A 16,173-nucleotide genomic window follows, 5' to 3' on the forward strand; every position below is an offset into this window, starting at 1 on the left:
TTATTGGGTATGAGAGTTGGTAGCCTCTATAGGTTATTTACAATTTACACGAGACTATTGATCAAGATCCATTTGGACTATGAAAATACTAACCTACTATACATCATGGTCGTCAACTTTTTGGAATTGCTGGCATGAGATACTGTCAAACAGTGGCGTACCGGGACGGAATTATTGTTTGCTGACTACAAAATTGTTCATTTTTGACCCACGTCAGGGTGCTCGAGAATAAAACGAAGTGGGGGTGTGGGTAGTAGTAGTAGGGACAACAATTTTGACAATGCGTGATATTTGGTACGGTAGTGAGATTTAACACCTTAAGTGGCTCGTCAGTCGCGCTATGGCGCACAACCAAAGTCACAAGAGAATATTTTTATGAGTCGGTAAGTTATTCAGTTGTCACTACGAAGCATAACACAAGTACATGCGCAGTGTAGACGAATGATGGATTTAGTCTAGCCTAGAACACCACCATTACATAAAAGTTACAATAGTAATATGAAATTGGATGGTAATCATTTGAATCCAATACACAAAATTTATTGGTTGCGCTGAGTTTTAAAATATTGGATGAGACGTAGTCGGGACTAATACTTCTAATTGTTGGACTCCCACCTCCAAAATGAATTTTGCTCGCTGTCAGGGCCGGGAGAAATATACACATTTTTAGGAATTAGCTGTTTCTTTCCCATGGCTGCCAACATTGGAATACATGTAAATGCAGAAGATTTCTGCTAAGTGTAAAAAAGCTTAGGATGTGCACCAAGGGCAGCGGCCCTTGCGTGGGATCGCCCCCCCCCCCTCCCCCCGAAAAACTCCGGGATGTTAGCTTTTTGAGACCCTTAAAATGTCTTTCCAAGGCTACTCAACCTTTTTTTTTTTTTTTTTGGCAAAAGGACAGGACAGTGGGCGTATAATTGATTTTGTTTTGATTTTTTAGCCAGAAGGCTGTAAATGCAGATGATTTAGCCAGATGGCTGCAAATGCAGAAGATTTAATTAATGTTCTGCAGAAGACAGAAGATTGCCAGCAAATGAGGAAGACTTCCACAGGATCAAGAAGGGTTGGCACTTGGCAGAGTCTCTGCTTTCCTGGTGGGAGGAGGGTAGAGATTTAAGTAATCACTTACATGCATACATATGTTAGATTATGTTCCAACTTCATGTTGAAATTGGTGGCATGAGCAGCTGAGCAGCTTACCTGATCATTAGTATGCAGTGCTTTGCACAGAAAAACAAATTGAAAGGTTTTCCTCATGACTGAGGTGAAGGATGTTTTCAATGCACATCTAATATATCATTGGTTTATAGTCAGCTAATCATTTATTCTGTACTACAGGTACATGTACAAACATGATATACGGTAGGCAAAATTCACTTTTTCTCACTCACTTCAGACCCAGTTCATTTTATTTCAGAAGAGAGAATTTTGCGATAATACAAGAGGGAATTTTTGGAATTTGGAGGGAAATGTTGCTTCCAGATATAGTATTAAATTATACAAAAAGAAATTATGGTGTGAAATTTGGCTTACATTCAGAAATATAAATTTTCCAGGGCCATCCCCATTTAAAAGTATGTTAGAACGATCAGAATCCATTCCTAAATTACACAAATACAGCTCAGATCCCCAATGGATATTTCAGAACACAGAAATGCATGAACATGTAACCTTTTCAAATAGTAAACACACCGTCATGTGCAATGCTCAAATGCAATTCAAAGTGTTAAATGTCACCTTATCTGTAAACAACTTGTTTTGAATATCTTTCCAATATAACTAGGAGGATTTTCTGTTTTCAAGTTATAATTTGCTTCCACATGACAATAAAATAAATTATTGAAAGTAAATCTGTAATTTTTAACAGTGAAAACTGACATGAACATAGACTTGATTAACCTAGACCAGAATGTGGCGCGATAGTCCAATCAGACTGCTGTAGTCAGCCTCGGCAACTGCATGGATTATGTCAATCAGGCAGGCAGGCAGCCTCATTAGCATATTGGGACGACATGTCTCGGCCACAGAGGGCAGTCTAACAATCTAGTGATTCTAATTACAGATGCATCAGAATGAATTGAAATAGTAAATATAATAAATTTCACACTGGGATGGTGTGGTTTGGTTAACTTTGGTATTCCAGGGGAGTCAGCTAGGGCTTGAGGTTCATTGATGTTCAGGTATTGTTTCATTTTTTTTTAATGTTTATATTCTAAACCACATTCCTTAGTCCTTACACACATAAAATTTGCATTTAAGTGCACTATAATTTACTCTGTAACAAATTAAATTTGCTAAGAAATTTGTCATAGCTAACATTTGTGAGAGCAAAATATTTAGCATAAAACATGTTCAAATGTGACATAATCTGCTCCATGGGGGCCAAAGGGGGCATTTTTGAAAATTGAGTTACTTTAATAATACAAATAGGCTATCCTATTTTCCTATTTCCTATGGCATTCACTCCAACTTGGGGTTGAGTGGTGCCATCTGCTTCATGATGTCCTGCCACTTCCTTCTGTCTTGAGTTAGCCTGCTAGCTTCGACCAAAAGAGCTGATGTTTACTTTGCTACAGTCTGCTTTCAGGCAGTCACTTTTTGGTGGTCTTCCTCTTGGGCGTTTGCCATGGATTATGATGGATATGTGCCTCAAGTGCTAATTTGGGAAAACGTGATGGTGGCATTCTCTGGATATGGCCGAAGTATCGGAGTCTTTTGTTGATATTCTGTCCAGGATGGTAAACTCCATGTCAAGGGTTTTGCTAATGGTGGTGTTTCTGATCCTGTCAAGACGTGACACTCCCATTACTTTACGAAGGCACATCATTTCAAATGTTGAAAGTCTGTTTTCATCTTCTTTCTTTAGAGTCCATGTTTCTGCTCCATACAGTAGTATCGAGAGGGTTTCTAGTACTTTGTAGAGCTTGATCTTAGTACTTCTCTGTATGTCTTTGGCGCTCCATGTCTTGTGGAGTTTTTGAACAGTCCCTATAGCTTTCCCAATGTGTAATTTTACGTCTTCGGTGCAGGATCCCGTTTGACAGAGCTTCCCTCCTAAATATGTGAACTCCTGAACCTGGGCTAGTGGTGTTCCATTGATTTTTATATCCATATTTGTGTACTTTTTGGCTATCATATACTGAAAACACCAAAGGTCTAGCATACATACTTGGTTCTAAAGTTCTGAAGCTTTGTGATGTGTATATATTTTATTGTTTTTTTACTCCATATTTTTGCCTTTATCTCAATTTCAAATTTGCCGCCTTTGGCCGGAAATTGGCCCCCATGGACCAGATTGTGTCACAAATTCATGTCAATTCAGAATAAAAGATCAAGATTGGATGTGGCTGATTTGGTTCGCTGTGAATGTTGGGTGAACCTCCTCATTCTGTTGCCTGAATAATTGTATTATTAATTATAAATTAAATATATATTTTTAGGTAAATTAAGTATTTCTTGGCCTATTAACTGGAACATGCACATTGCGACATGTAGCGTATTTAGCGTGTAGGCAATGTAAGGCGTGTGCATGCTTTCTTCTGTACCGCGCTATGTACGTGTGTGTTTATCGTGGAGCTACTAGCGTTCATAGTGTTCGATCTTGGCCAAGAATTACTTAATATACCTGTGTAGTAAGTAGTGCGGTCATTGATATTTCCTGACATTTCGGCAACACAGGGTTGGCGATTTTTTTGATTTTTTAAAAAAATCAAACAAATCTATTTATTTGATTTAAATCGGATTTTTTTTATTTAAATCAATTTTTTTTATTTTTTTTTATCCCAAGAACTGCTATACCCCATGATAAAGAGACCAGTAGAATGCTAGACATATGCACAATCCTATCAGGTATTTACAAAAAATCAAAACATGTTTTCAGATGTGAAAATTTCAAAGAAAAAATTTGGTAAAATCATGGGAAAAAACCTGTTGAATACTGCACCTTAAAAATAATTTTTTATCAATAGATAAAATGACATCATAGAGGTATTTAATTGTATCCAAAAGGTGTAGAAACATTACAAATGAAGTAAAACAGGCAATTCAAGATAGAAATTAACTTAAATTTATCAAAAACGGTAAAAACTGAAAAAGTTGATTTAAATCAGTGATTAAAAAAAAAAAATCATTTGATTTAAATCATGATTCGCACCAACCCTGCGGCAACATATCGACATGAATTGCTGTCACAAATTAAAGCTCTACAGATTTGCAAGACAAGCAAGCAGTGATGCTAGAATCTGAGACGAATTCGTCTCAGACTAGAATGACATGAGCAGGGACATTTCCCTGAACCAACCCCACTTGCGAGAAGTTGCAATCTTACTTCTGGGTTTGAGAATCTCGCTAATCCACGCTTGATACGTAATGCGGAACAGCGGAACTTGGAAGTATAAGGTACGTGTGGTATTTGGCATGGATTTCGACCAGTGCTGTACGGTGCGACCATTTTAGGCGCATTGGCGACCAGATTTTTTCGAATGCGACTAAACCTTCAATCCCTGGCGCCAATGGCGACCAACTGTTGAAGCTTTTAATTGCCAGCAAATACAAAACATGTACATAACATAGCATTCAATAGTGCGCATGTACGGCTATATGCATTATTATGACGTCTCGATGGGGACTTTCTAGAAAACATATAGACCTACACTGTACATGCTGTGTATGGACTTATGTAGCATTCAATGGGAATGTACATAGATTGAGTACAGCGCAGCTATGAACATTCAACGCCCATGGCTGTGACAGGGAAGCCCCTGGTCATAAAGTATTCTGTATGTATTGCGTGCAGTCAATAGGCCTATAGGATAGGTCAAAGGATTTAATCGTACTCAAGATGGCATCAAAATCAAAAAGAACTTTGAATTTGATGGACCTTTTGGGGAACAAGGAGAAGGAGGATTAAACAATTAAATCAGGGAATCCAACAGCAGTTGATATGAATCTAGGGGAACCTGGAACTGGAAATGGAAGTAAGCCTAAAAAACTCAAAATTGAGCGTAATTTAAACCATTGTGGCAGAATGACTTAGAGTGGTTGGAATTATATGATGAGTTGCCGCCTCAGTTTTTTTACTTGGGGAGCAAAATTTGGGCGCCTAAATTTATAAAGTTAGGAGCCATTGGCTCCTCAATCAGTTTTTGCACCGTACAGCACTGATTTCGACTGGATTTTGACTAGATTTTTTGAGAACATTCTCAAGTCTAAACATATATTGATTCAATACAACTGTATGTCAACAGAGGATCAACAATCAACAATTATTTATCAACAACAATCAACAATTATTTATCGACAACACATCAACCAAAAATACCATATTTCTTTTTTGAAAAGAAACTTTCCTTCCAAATGCCACAATTTCCCGGGAAGGAGCTTCCTGGAGACCACCAGGCAAGCAGATAGGACTTGACTATGTTTTATCTATTGTGAAACTTGCAAGTCTGAACCACAACGATAGTTAGGAAATATAAACTCAAATGTTGTTTTATCACATCAGCAGGTAAGCTATGTAATCACCCAAAATTGGATTTTGAAAGTCAGGTAAGCCAGAGCATCAGGGTTGGAAAAAAAAGAGTTAAAACTTACTTACCTAGTTGGCTATAGTAGTAGAAAATAAAAATATTTTAAGTAGAAAATTTTGAAGGGAAATCCAATCCAATCCACTAATCAAAGATTCTAGATTTTCCTGAATCGGCTCCACTCCTCTGTCACAGCTCACTGTCCTACAAAATCATAATAGATAAGACTCAATTAGTGGAACAGTAGTGGTAATTAGCAGAATATCAAGGTACATGTACATGTACATACATGTAGGCTAATGAAAGTTGATTCCAAGTTTCTTGTCAGTTGTCACCTGTCCACATTGCTTTTTCATGTTGGTCTTTTAAAGGGGGGAGGGGTAAACACTAACCCAATCAGTTTAGGATATGGATTGTCTTCAAACTTGCATACAATTTTAAATATCGCCCCCTTTATGCATATATGTGAGAAATCGAGAACATTTTCAGCAAAATGTGAATAATTAGCACAATTAACAAGCCACTCTGTGGGTTGTTGATCTTTTTTATTTTTTATTTAAATCAGATTTTTCTTTTAAATTTTTTATTCCAAGAACTGCTATACCCCATGATACCAGTGGAATGCTAGTCATATGCACAATCCTACCAGGAATTTATGTTAAATGTTTTATATTTATGTTTTACATGTATACGTTTTTATATGAAAATTTCAAAGAAAAACTTTGGGAAAAAACCTGTTGAATTCTGTACAGGTCTTCAAAATGAATTTTTAGCAATATAGATAAATTGACAGCATATAGAGGTATCATAATTGTACCGTATTCAAAAGTTGTAGAAACATTAGGAATGAAGTAAAGAAAGAAATTAACATAATGGTAACAAAATTAAAAAGTTGATTTAAATCAAACAACCCTGCATTTTGCAACTAAAATAGGCTTCTCATAAAGCTTAAATTGACAGGCCAGGAATCCGGGATACTAGCCATCCATTGTTATTTTGTGTCCGTCCAACGTCCATATCAAAACGATGCACTTGTCGGCTACTACATCACATGTCTCTTTTTATATAATAGCTCAGTACGTTTGGGTCTGTGAAGGTGCTTGACCAGGCATAGATTTCCCTAGCACAACAAGTCATACCTAGAATATTTTCTCAATTTACGGTTACCAAGTTTTGACGCCTGGATCCAACCAGAATTATATGCCCAGGCGCCAGAGAAAATCTGTATTTTGCGCCCGGTATATGTGACCAGTATTGCTCCATCACTCAGTGCTCAGGAAATGGCCCAGTAAAACTTCGTCAGGCAAGCTCATTTCCACTCAAAATATTGGCCATATCCAATGTATTTTCAACAAAAAGCAGTGCCAAATCTTATCTTTTACCTAATATTTCACCAATTTTCCTTGATATTTGCCTTCAGGGCTCATAATTTTGGCAGTATTTTGCCTTGTTTTCTGGTTAGGTGATCACGATGATCGCGATCATGGAGGCGGCCATCTTGAATTTTGCCGACATTGTTTCTAGATCTATATTTTTTTTACAATTTGCCTAAAATCATGAAAAAATAAATAAAATAAAATAAAATAAATTGAAATAAATTGAAATGAAATGAAATGAAATGAAATGAAATAGAATAGAGTCTCGATTTTAGTCAATAGATTTACATTAATAAAAATAAAATAAAATAAAATAAAATAAAATAAAATAAAACAAAACAAGACTCATAGTTTTTAACTGCAGATATAATAATGTTGTTATAACTTGTTATTTGTTAACTTGTGGCAATAATTAATAATATAATAAGTTTAAAACAAATAACATGGATCTAAACGTCTCAGGTGAGCATTGAAAGCTGTAGAAATAACAAAAATAAGCATTTTGATACTTTCAGAAAAATGACTCCTGGCTCTTTAAAAATGGCTCCTGGTTCACTAGAAAATTACAGGACCAGGACTAGGAGCCGCTTTTTCAAATGTTTGGCTCCTGGTTCAGACCGACTTATTTCCAGGCCTGATCGTATTAATAATAATACATATGCGAAAAGTAGTGATGTGGTCGGCACCGTTTTTTATTGTCGACATGTCGATATAATTAATACCGGCGTCGACAGTGTGTCGACATATAAAAAAATATATATTTTTGGCCAGAAAATCAAGTTATAGGCCCAAACTGACTTGTTATTCAAGGTTGGAAACCAGCGAAATACTGCTACTCAAAAAAAAAAAAAATGCCAATTTTTTTACAAAGTTGAAAAAGTTGTACATTTTAATTACTTTTGTTTCTATTGAACAGCTAGCAATGCATACTAATTCAATGTGTCCCTGACTGTTCAATAGAAGCAAAGGTAATCAAAATGTACAAGTTCATCAACTTTGTAAAAAAAATTGGCATTTTTCTTTTTTTAGTAGCAGTATTTCTCTGGTTTCAACCTTGAATAACAAGTCAGTTTGAAACCTATAACTTTTTTCTGGCCAAAAAAATATTTTTGAATTTTAAAAAAAAAAAAATTTTTTTGTCGACATGATTTTTTGATGTCGACATGTCGGCATACGTGCCGACGTCGACATTATGTCGACATAAGGCATGTCGACCACATCACTAGCGAAAAGTGCAAGAATTACTTCAATGGACATTGTAATTTACTCGAGAACTCTAGCTTCGAATTTGCACAAGATAGTTACGCATTTGATGCTAGAGTGCGTTGCTATCGTTTTTCGGTCGGACAGCAGTGCAATTTTTTGCACTGGAGGTTATTTATTCTGTTATGTTGAAATTTGGATGAAAGTTATTTCAATGAGTCAACTGTATCTTTTGAGCAAGATATGCCTATTTTGGACCAGGTCAATGAATTTTTTTTTGTGTCAATTCTTAATTCTGGGCCTACAATATTCCGTAACATCACGATCATGTCATGCATGCATGGCAATGCCGGTCCAAGCATATTATGATGATTGCGTAATAATTTCTCGATCACGAGAGCATGAATGTACTGCGCGCAGCCCTCGAATTAACCCACGGCACCCATGGCATTTTGCCGTGGGTGCCCAACCCACTGCCGTATTAAAAATGCCCTCAAAATATGTCCTTTACCCAAGCCAGGCAGTCATCACTTGCTGGCCCTCTAATGAATTTGCAGTCGGTGCCCCAGCCCTTCCCTAGTCGGGATTATGCACTTTCAGTTTCTCACGCGTTTGAACGGGAATTGGATTGCGTACTTTTTCGATGTCTAGTGAGCAAATTTCTTCAATATTTTGAGAAAATGATGTCAAATTTTCTATTCTGTTTTGTTTGGTAATAATGTCTTTTGCCAATAGTATGTTTAAAGTTGTAATTTTGTGTTTTTGATTTGTGAATTCTGAACCCTTCGCAAGGGTGCCGATTTCGGCAGAACTTTGACGATAATTTTGCCTTTTTGGACACTAAAATGCATTCGATCCTTAATTTTGTTTCAACCGAGTCTTAAATTAGCAAGCACAATAAGGTTGGTACCACTTTTATATACATTGATAAAATTTTAAAGATTTTTTTTCAAGTTTCTAACTTGGCGCCGAATCGTTAAGTGTGTATTTCCCATTGACATCCAAAATGGGAAATACGAGTCTGATGGACATAGGAACGGCGTCCATGAGACTCAGCGAGTCTAGCCCTTCCCCTTCATTATAAAATAATCTATCTACATGTATCAATGTTTGTGTGTGTTTTCTTCACTTTTTGAGAAATTGCCATGGTGCCCTTCTAGCTTCTCAAATTTTTAACAGTTGCCATGATGCCCTCTTGAAATATTACAAACTGCTGTGCTGCCTTGCCTTTTCAGTGAAAATGCAAGGCAATTATCAACTTGCCCTAAAAAAGTTGCTGTGCCCCTTCAGATCCTTAATTCGAGGGCTGACTGCGCGCTGCGTGCACTGCGTAATTTCGCAAGTTTAGTGGAATGACACGATAGCACGATCGATTGTGCATGCACAGGAAATGCAGCGCTACCCAAAACGAATACACCCAAAACGTACGTGGTAGGCGTTGTACGCCGACGCAATTGTCACTGCGTGCCTTGAGCTCTGAGAAACTATTATTTTAGCTTAAGTTATACATGTATAGATGAAGAAACTACGTATGCAATTAATTTAGAATAGAAACTATCCTATTGTGATTGTATGATTAATTAATTTACTCACTACGGTACTTTACAGATCTTGTTAGAGTTCGTTCAGCGAGCTCGAGTAATAAATAATAAAATATACCAATATCATTCATTGCATATTACATGATGGAATCGGATGATGGAATTTACAAAAAATAGTCATAATTATTTCGCCTTTCGCCCCGGCTTTTTCGCTCTCTATCAACTTACCGAAGAATCCTGTAGCTCAGTTTTCTCTCGATGCTAAAGATACTAGCGATTGGTTACTTATTCGTAGATGTTGCACTCTCTGTAAGTGGTAGAAAGAACAATTTCAGCCGTCAAAATGTTGATAAAAATTGCACTGACGGCTTATCTTCTGTCGCCATTTGCAATTTGTACCGAAACAGTCGCGAAACAGTGCGCAAGCGCAATAATTTTTGGTGATACCTAAGGCGAATGTTTGTACGCATAGAATTATCAAAATAAACTACCGTGGACCATTTATTGCCTTCTCCGAGAGGACGTGCTTCAACCAAAACAGATGCACCCACCCTGGATGATGCACCTGCATCTCGAACCTACAGGTCTCTCTGATGTGAAGGGATACCAACTTGTGAGATTTTGGCTCAAAATTTAAAATTTGATTGAGAGTGATTACACAAAATTACTTCCATTCCAAATAATTAAAAATATATCACCATTCTTAAAAATCCAAACAAGTCAGACAGAAAAAACCACTGTCAAATGGCAAACCCACTTTATGTCATAGGGGTAATTGCCCAAAATTGTCAAAATAAATCAAAGTTTAAGTTACATTAAGTTGCCTAAACATTTTGCAAAGTTTCCTAAATAATTAGCAAAGTTGCCCAAAGTTGTGTAAACTTTTCATAAAGTTGCATGAAATTGTGCAAAGCCTGCTCGAGGTTAATGCACTTGAGTTGCACAAAATTGCACAAAGTCGAATGCAGCCTGGTCAGCATAATTTAACCACTGTCACTTTTGACAATAATTGTGTAGGCCTATTTTGAGTTGGAACTTAGGCTTAATCATTGTTAAAAGGGCATTTCGTGATCCACAGCCTCATCTCCCCACTTTTCTCCCAAAAAAATTGAGATTTTTATACCACTGGATACCTCTGGCTACACTGATGATGTTTATGTACCAAATATTTCTTGCAGATTAATTCGTTTTAACACATCTGTATACCAGAACAAAAATTACAGCAGTGGACTCTGGAGCAGTGTAATACACATAATCATGCACAACTCGCAAACACAAAATCGGAATCAACTGAAATTTTGGGAATAAAGCTTTTTTCGTGGAAAAAAAAAAAAAAATGTCATAAAAAGAGGATGCTAGGATCACGAAATCATCCTTTAAACATAGTTGTTATTCATCAGTAACCCTGGATATATGCCACAGGCATCTCGAACCTACAGGTCTCTCTGATATGAATAAAAGTGTACCAACTTGTGAGATTTTAGCCTAAAATTTGATTGAGAGGTATTACACAAAATTACTTCTATTCCAAATAATTTAAAATATATCACCATTCTTAAAAATCCAAACAAGTTAAGTCAGACAGAAAAAAACACTGTCAAATGGCAAACCCACTTTATGTCACAGGGGAAAGTGCCCAAAATTGTTAAAATAAATCAAAGTTTAAGTTACATTAAGTTGCCTAAACATTTTGCAAAGTTTCCAAAAGTTGCCTAAATAATTTGCAAAGTTGCAGTTGACCATTATTATGTTTTGATGCATCCAAGTGTGTGAAAATATTGGATCCAAAACATGATAAAATTGATGCTTCGCCCACTATTTATTGGTCTCGCTATGTGTTTTAAAATATTGGACTCGACTCCGTCTCGTCCAATATTTTAAAACTCATAGCTCGACCAATAAATATGGGCTCAATCGATCCAATTTTATATCAAAGTTGTGTAAACTTTTCATAAAGTTGCATGAAATTGTGCAAAACCTGCTCGAGGTTAATGCGCTTGCACAAAATTGCACAAAGTCGAATGACAACTTTGCGCAGTTTGGACAACTTTGGACAATTTTCCCAGTGACACAGGGCCTCCAATAATTGTGTAGGCCTATTATTGAGTTGGAACTTTTAGGCTTAATCATTGTTAAAAGGGCATTTCCAATCATATAGCCTCATCCCGCTCGTGTGTTCATTCGGTTAGTAAAAAAAAAGTTGCTATTGTTCTCAGTAGCTTCATAGCAGGGGGGGGGGGCTCACTTTAATATACAAGGCGGTTCTCGAACCACGAGTCTCGCCTGCTTTTGTGACCACCTGCTTTTGCGATAACTGTTGGTAGAGAGGTAAATGAATTTGGCGGTTATCGGCTGGGCACGATTATCTGGCCGATGGTAACTGTACCCACCAAGTTTCATGCCCATGCAACAGTTTTTACTAATATGACCTAAGATGACCCTGGTGGCCCTGAAATGACCTTCTAAAATGTTGGCTCTAAATGTTGACTGTACCCCTCGTGCTAAGTTTCATGCCCATAAGACAGTTTTTACTAATTTGACCTCAGATGACCCCTGGTGGCCTCGAAATGACCTTCCAAAAATTTGGCTTTAAATGTTGACTGTACCCATCAAGTTTCATGCCCATACGAGTTTTTACTAATTTGTCCTCAGATGACCCCTGGTGACTCGAAATTACCTTCCAAATATTTTGCTTTATATGTTGACTGTACCCACCAAGTTCCATGTCCATCCAACAGTTTTTACTAATTTGACCTCAGATGACCCCAAATGACCTTCCAAAAATTTGGCTTGAAATGTTGACTGTACCCACCAAGTTTCATGTCCATACGACAGTTTTACTAATTTGACCTCAGATGACCCTGGTGACCCCAAAATGACCTTCCAAAAATTTGGCTTTAAATGTTGACTGTACCCACCAAGTTTCATGTCCATACGACAGTTTTTACTAATTTGACCTCAGATGACCCTGGTGACCCCAAAATGACCTTCCAAAATTTGGCTTTAAATGATGACTGTACCCACCAAGTTTCATGCCCATACGAGTTTTTAATAACTTGACCTCAGATGACCCTGAGTGACCTCGGATGACCCCGTAATGACCTTCCAAAATTTGGCAAAACCAAAGAACTATTTCATCAAAGTAATAAATCAAAACAGAAAGATGCTTCCTTTACGAGTTATCACTCATTGAAAGTGCTACTTTGCTATACTTTACATGGAAAGCGACTATCTTAAAGTCGTCATATTTCCTTAATTACATGACCGATCAAGCTGTTATTGGGATATGTGATGCACAGTTGAAAATTAATTGTTAAAAGATTTGGTGACCTCAGTTGACCTTTGACCTTGTATGTGACCTTTGACCTCACGAAATTGGAAAAAGTATGTTGCGCTGAAAAATCAAATTTGGCAATACCAAAGAACTATTTCATCAAATAAATCAAAACAGAAAGATGCTTCCTTTACGAGTTATCACTCATTGAAAGTGCTACTTTGCTATACTTTACAAAGCGACTATCTTAAAGTCGTCATATTTCCTTAATTACATGACCGATCAAGCTGTTATTGGGATATGTGATGCACAGTTGAAAATTAATTATTAAAAGATTTGGTGACCTCAGTTGACCTTTGACCTTGTATGTGACCTTTGACCTCATGAAAATCTAATCAGGTCGAGTACCTCTGGCCACGCAACTCCCCACCAAGTTACGTCACTGTACCCCATACGGATCTCCAGATAATCTGTTCACAAGGTATTTTGCTTATTACGCATATATTATGCAAATTAGGTACTTAATTACCATATTTTACGCTCAAAATCTAATCAGGTCGAGAACCTCTGGCCCTTCTCCTCACCAAGTTACGTCACTGTACCCCATACGGATCTCCAGATAAGCTGTTCACAAGGGTTTTTGCTTGATACGCATCAAATACGCATAAATTATGCAAATTAGGTACTTAATTAGCATATTTTGCGCTGAAAATCTAATCAGGTCGAGAACATCTGGCCACGCTACTCCCCACCAAGTGACGTCACTGTACCCCCTACGGATCTCCAGATAAGCTGTTCACAAGGTTTTTTTTGCTTGATACGCATCAAATACGCATAAATTATGCAAATTAGGTACTTAATTAGCATATTTTGCGCTGAAAATCTAATCAGGTCGAGAACATCTGGCTACGCTACTCCCCACCAAGTTACGTCACTGTACCCCATACCGATCTCCAGATAATCTGTTCACAAGGTATTTTGCTTATTACGCATAAATTATGCAAATTAGGTACTTAATTACCATATTTTACGCTCAAAATCTAATCAGGTCGACACCCTCTGGTCATGCTACCCCCTATAAAGTTTCATCATCATAGCACTTACGGTTCTCAAGATAACGCGTTCACAAGCTTTTTCCGAACACACACACGCACACACGCACACACACACCCCCCACACGGACACACACACACCATAGTGATTACTAAGTCTCTCCCTGAACATTCAGGCGCGCGAGACAAAAATGGATATCGGTGTAGGGTCTATTATAATAGAGCTGACACTTTCACAGTAGGGGCATTCGGTGAGAGCAAAATATAAAAAATATGGGGTCTTTTGGTGACTGGTGAGATTATAATTTTGAGCATTCGGTGAGGGCAAACTGTACAAAATGCTGTGGGGTCAGCGGGCTGGGTGAGAGATGGAAGTTGGACCTAAAGTAGCCTAGGTGGGGGTATAGGATGAGAATATGACCTTTGATGGAAAGGTCCTAAGGCTTTGGGTGAGAGCCAATTAAGAAGCCTCAAACATTAATTTTTTGTTCAAAATTGTTTCAAATGGCTTTGTTATTTCAAAATAAGTGACAAAATCAGTGATAAAATGAAAGTTGCTGTACTATTTCAAAAAATTAGAGCTAATAAGGATCTTTGGTGGACAGATGGAACTGAAAAATAACTTCAAAAATAAGTTTACTGGATCTGAGCATTTTGAGAATTGGCGGGTCAAAGTTCATACAGAGGTCAAAATTCAAACTGCTCAAATGCTGTTGAAAAGTTCCCCAAATTATTCCTCTTTTCATGGCGATCCAGAAAAAGTATACTTTTACCCACAGTGTACTGTGACTTTTACCAATGCTGTGACATACTCTTCTGGAGTTATAAACAAAAATGTCCAAGGTAACGATTTGACCTCCACAGGGGTCAAAACCTGAAAAATGCTCCGATCTTCACAAAAATACATGAATAGTCTCAAATTGACTTAAGAGGTATGTGCTCTCCTCTCTGTTTAGGGTATTGGTGCCCAGTCTCCACTACTGAAGTCTGCAAAAGAGACTAAGGAACACCGGAAACCACTCAAACTTGTTTGCCGGGAAAGTGGATCAGATGACCATATCAGTCATTAGTTCGCAACGCAAACTTAGAAAAACGGGCAAACAGACACATCATTTATCGGTATGACATTTTCGTTATTGGTGACGCCCTATCTAAGTTTGCACTGAAGTGCCATCTCAGTTTTGGTGCGCCGACTTGGATCATGTGCTAATGAATTTTTATTTATTCTGGATAAAATAATGGAGTATTTATTACAATTTCAAGCATAGAAGTTTAGGTAAGAAATACAAGAAGCTGTGTAATTAATATTATGACAAACATGCAACTATTTAAGCTACAGGAGCCTGGTTTTTTAGTGCAAACTCTAATTGAAACCATGCAATTGCGTTGCACTAGCTTTTTGTATACACGTCGTCCCATACCGTTGTGCAGAGCTACTACGGTATGGGTTCCTCGTACTAATCAGTCATACGTGATGAAGTCCTCTGATGAGTAGGATGAAGATTAGGCCTAAAATCCAACATGTTTAAGGTCTATTATGATTCAATAGACAATGACCTTTGTCACCACGTTACCATGGTAACAAAACATCCTAGCTATAGCAAACTATCTTCTTTTAATTGTTTATAGAAGACAATTTTCATAAAAATCAGGAGTATTTTTCAGGTTTTGACCCTGTGGAGATCAAATGGTGACCTCTGACCTTTCCGCTTATAACTCCCATCAGGGAATGGCACAGATAGGTAAAAGTATACTTTTTCTGGATCGCATGACAAAGAGGAATAATTTGGAGAACTTATTGCGAATAGCGAGAATTGGCATCCTACTTGGATGGGCCAAAAAACAGCCCTCAAGAAAGAGACACATCAGAGATTTTGTGTTACCAATTTTGTTTTTGAGCAGTCTGGGAATCTATACACATGCCCCACTTTTGAAAACCTTTGCATGCCATTGGACTGGAGGGCGAAGAGAGGGGATAGAGATATAGGAAGGAAGGAAGGTTTTATTTCAAACTCTAATGGTGACCCGCAGGTCAAATTGCTAGAATTGTACATTAAACACAACTAAACAGACACAATGCAATTTGCAGGCAGCAGCTAAATCAGCGCCAATATTGCAACATTGAAACAAACAACTATACAAACATCCAACCCAACCCAACCCCATCCCCCAGTAGGCAATGAGGATAAAGTGCCTTGCCCA

General features: G+C 37.5%; 1 protein-coding gene across 1 annotated transcript in view; it reads right to left on the bottom strand.

Moving 5' to 3' along the window:
* LOC140148553 (uncharacterized) overlaps positions 1–10,029 on the bottom strand; it is a 105,595-nt gene extending 95,566 nt beyond the window's left edge. The window contains 2 exon segments of the mRNA XM_072170552.1: positions 5,597–5,729; positions 9,874–10,029. The gene's annotated coding sequence lies outside the window, so the exon portion shown is untranslated.
* Positions 10,030–16,173: the final 6,144 nt, after the last annotated feature.

Source organism: Amphiura filiformis, chromosome 1, assembly GCF_039555335.1.
Source record: "Amphiura filiformis chromosome 1, Afil_fr2py, whole genome shotgun sequence".
NCBI classification, from domain to species: Eukaryota; Metazoa; Echinodermata; class Ophiuroidea; order Amphilepidida; family Amphiuridae; genus Amphiura; species Amphiura filiformis.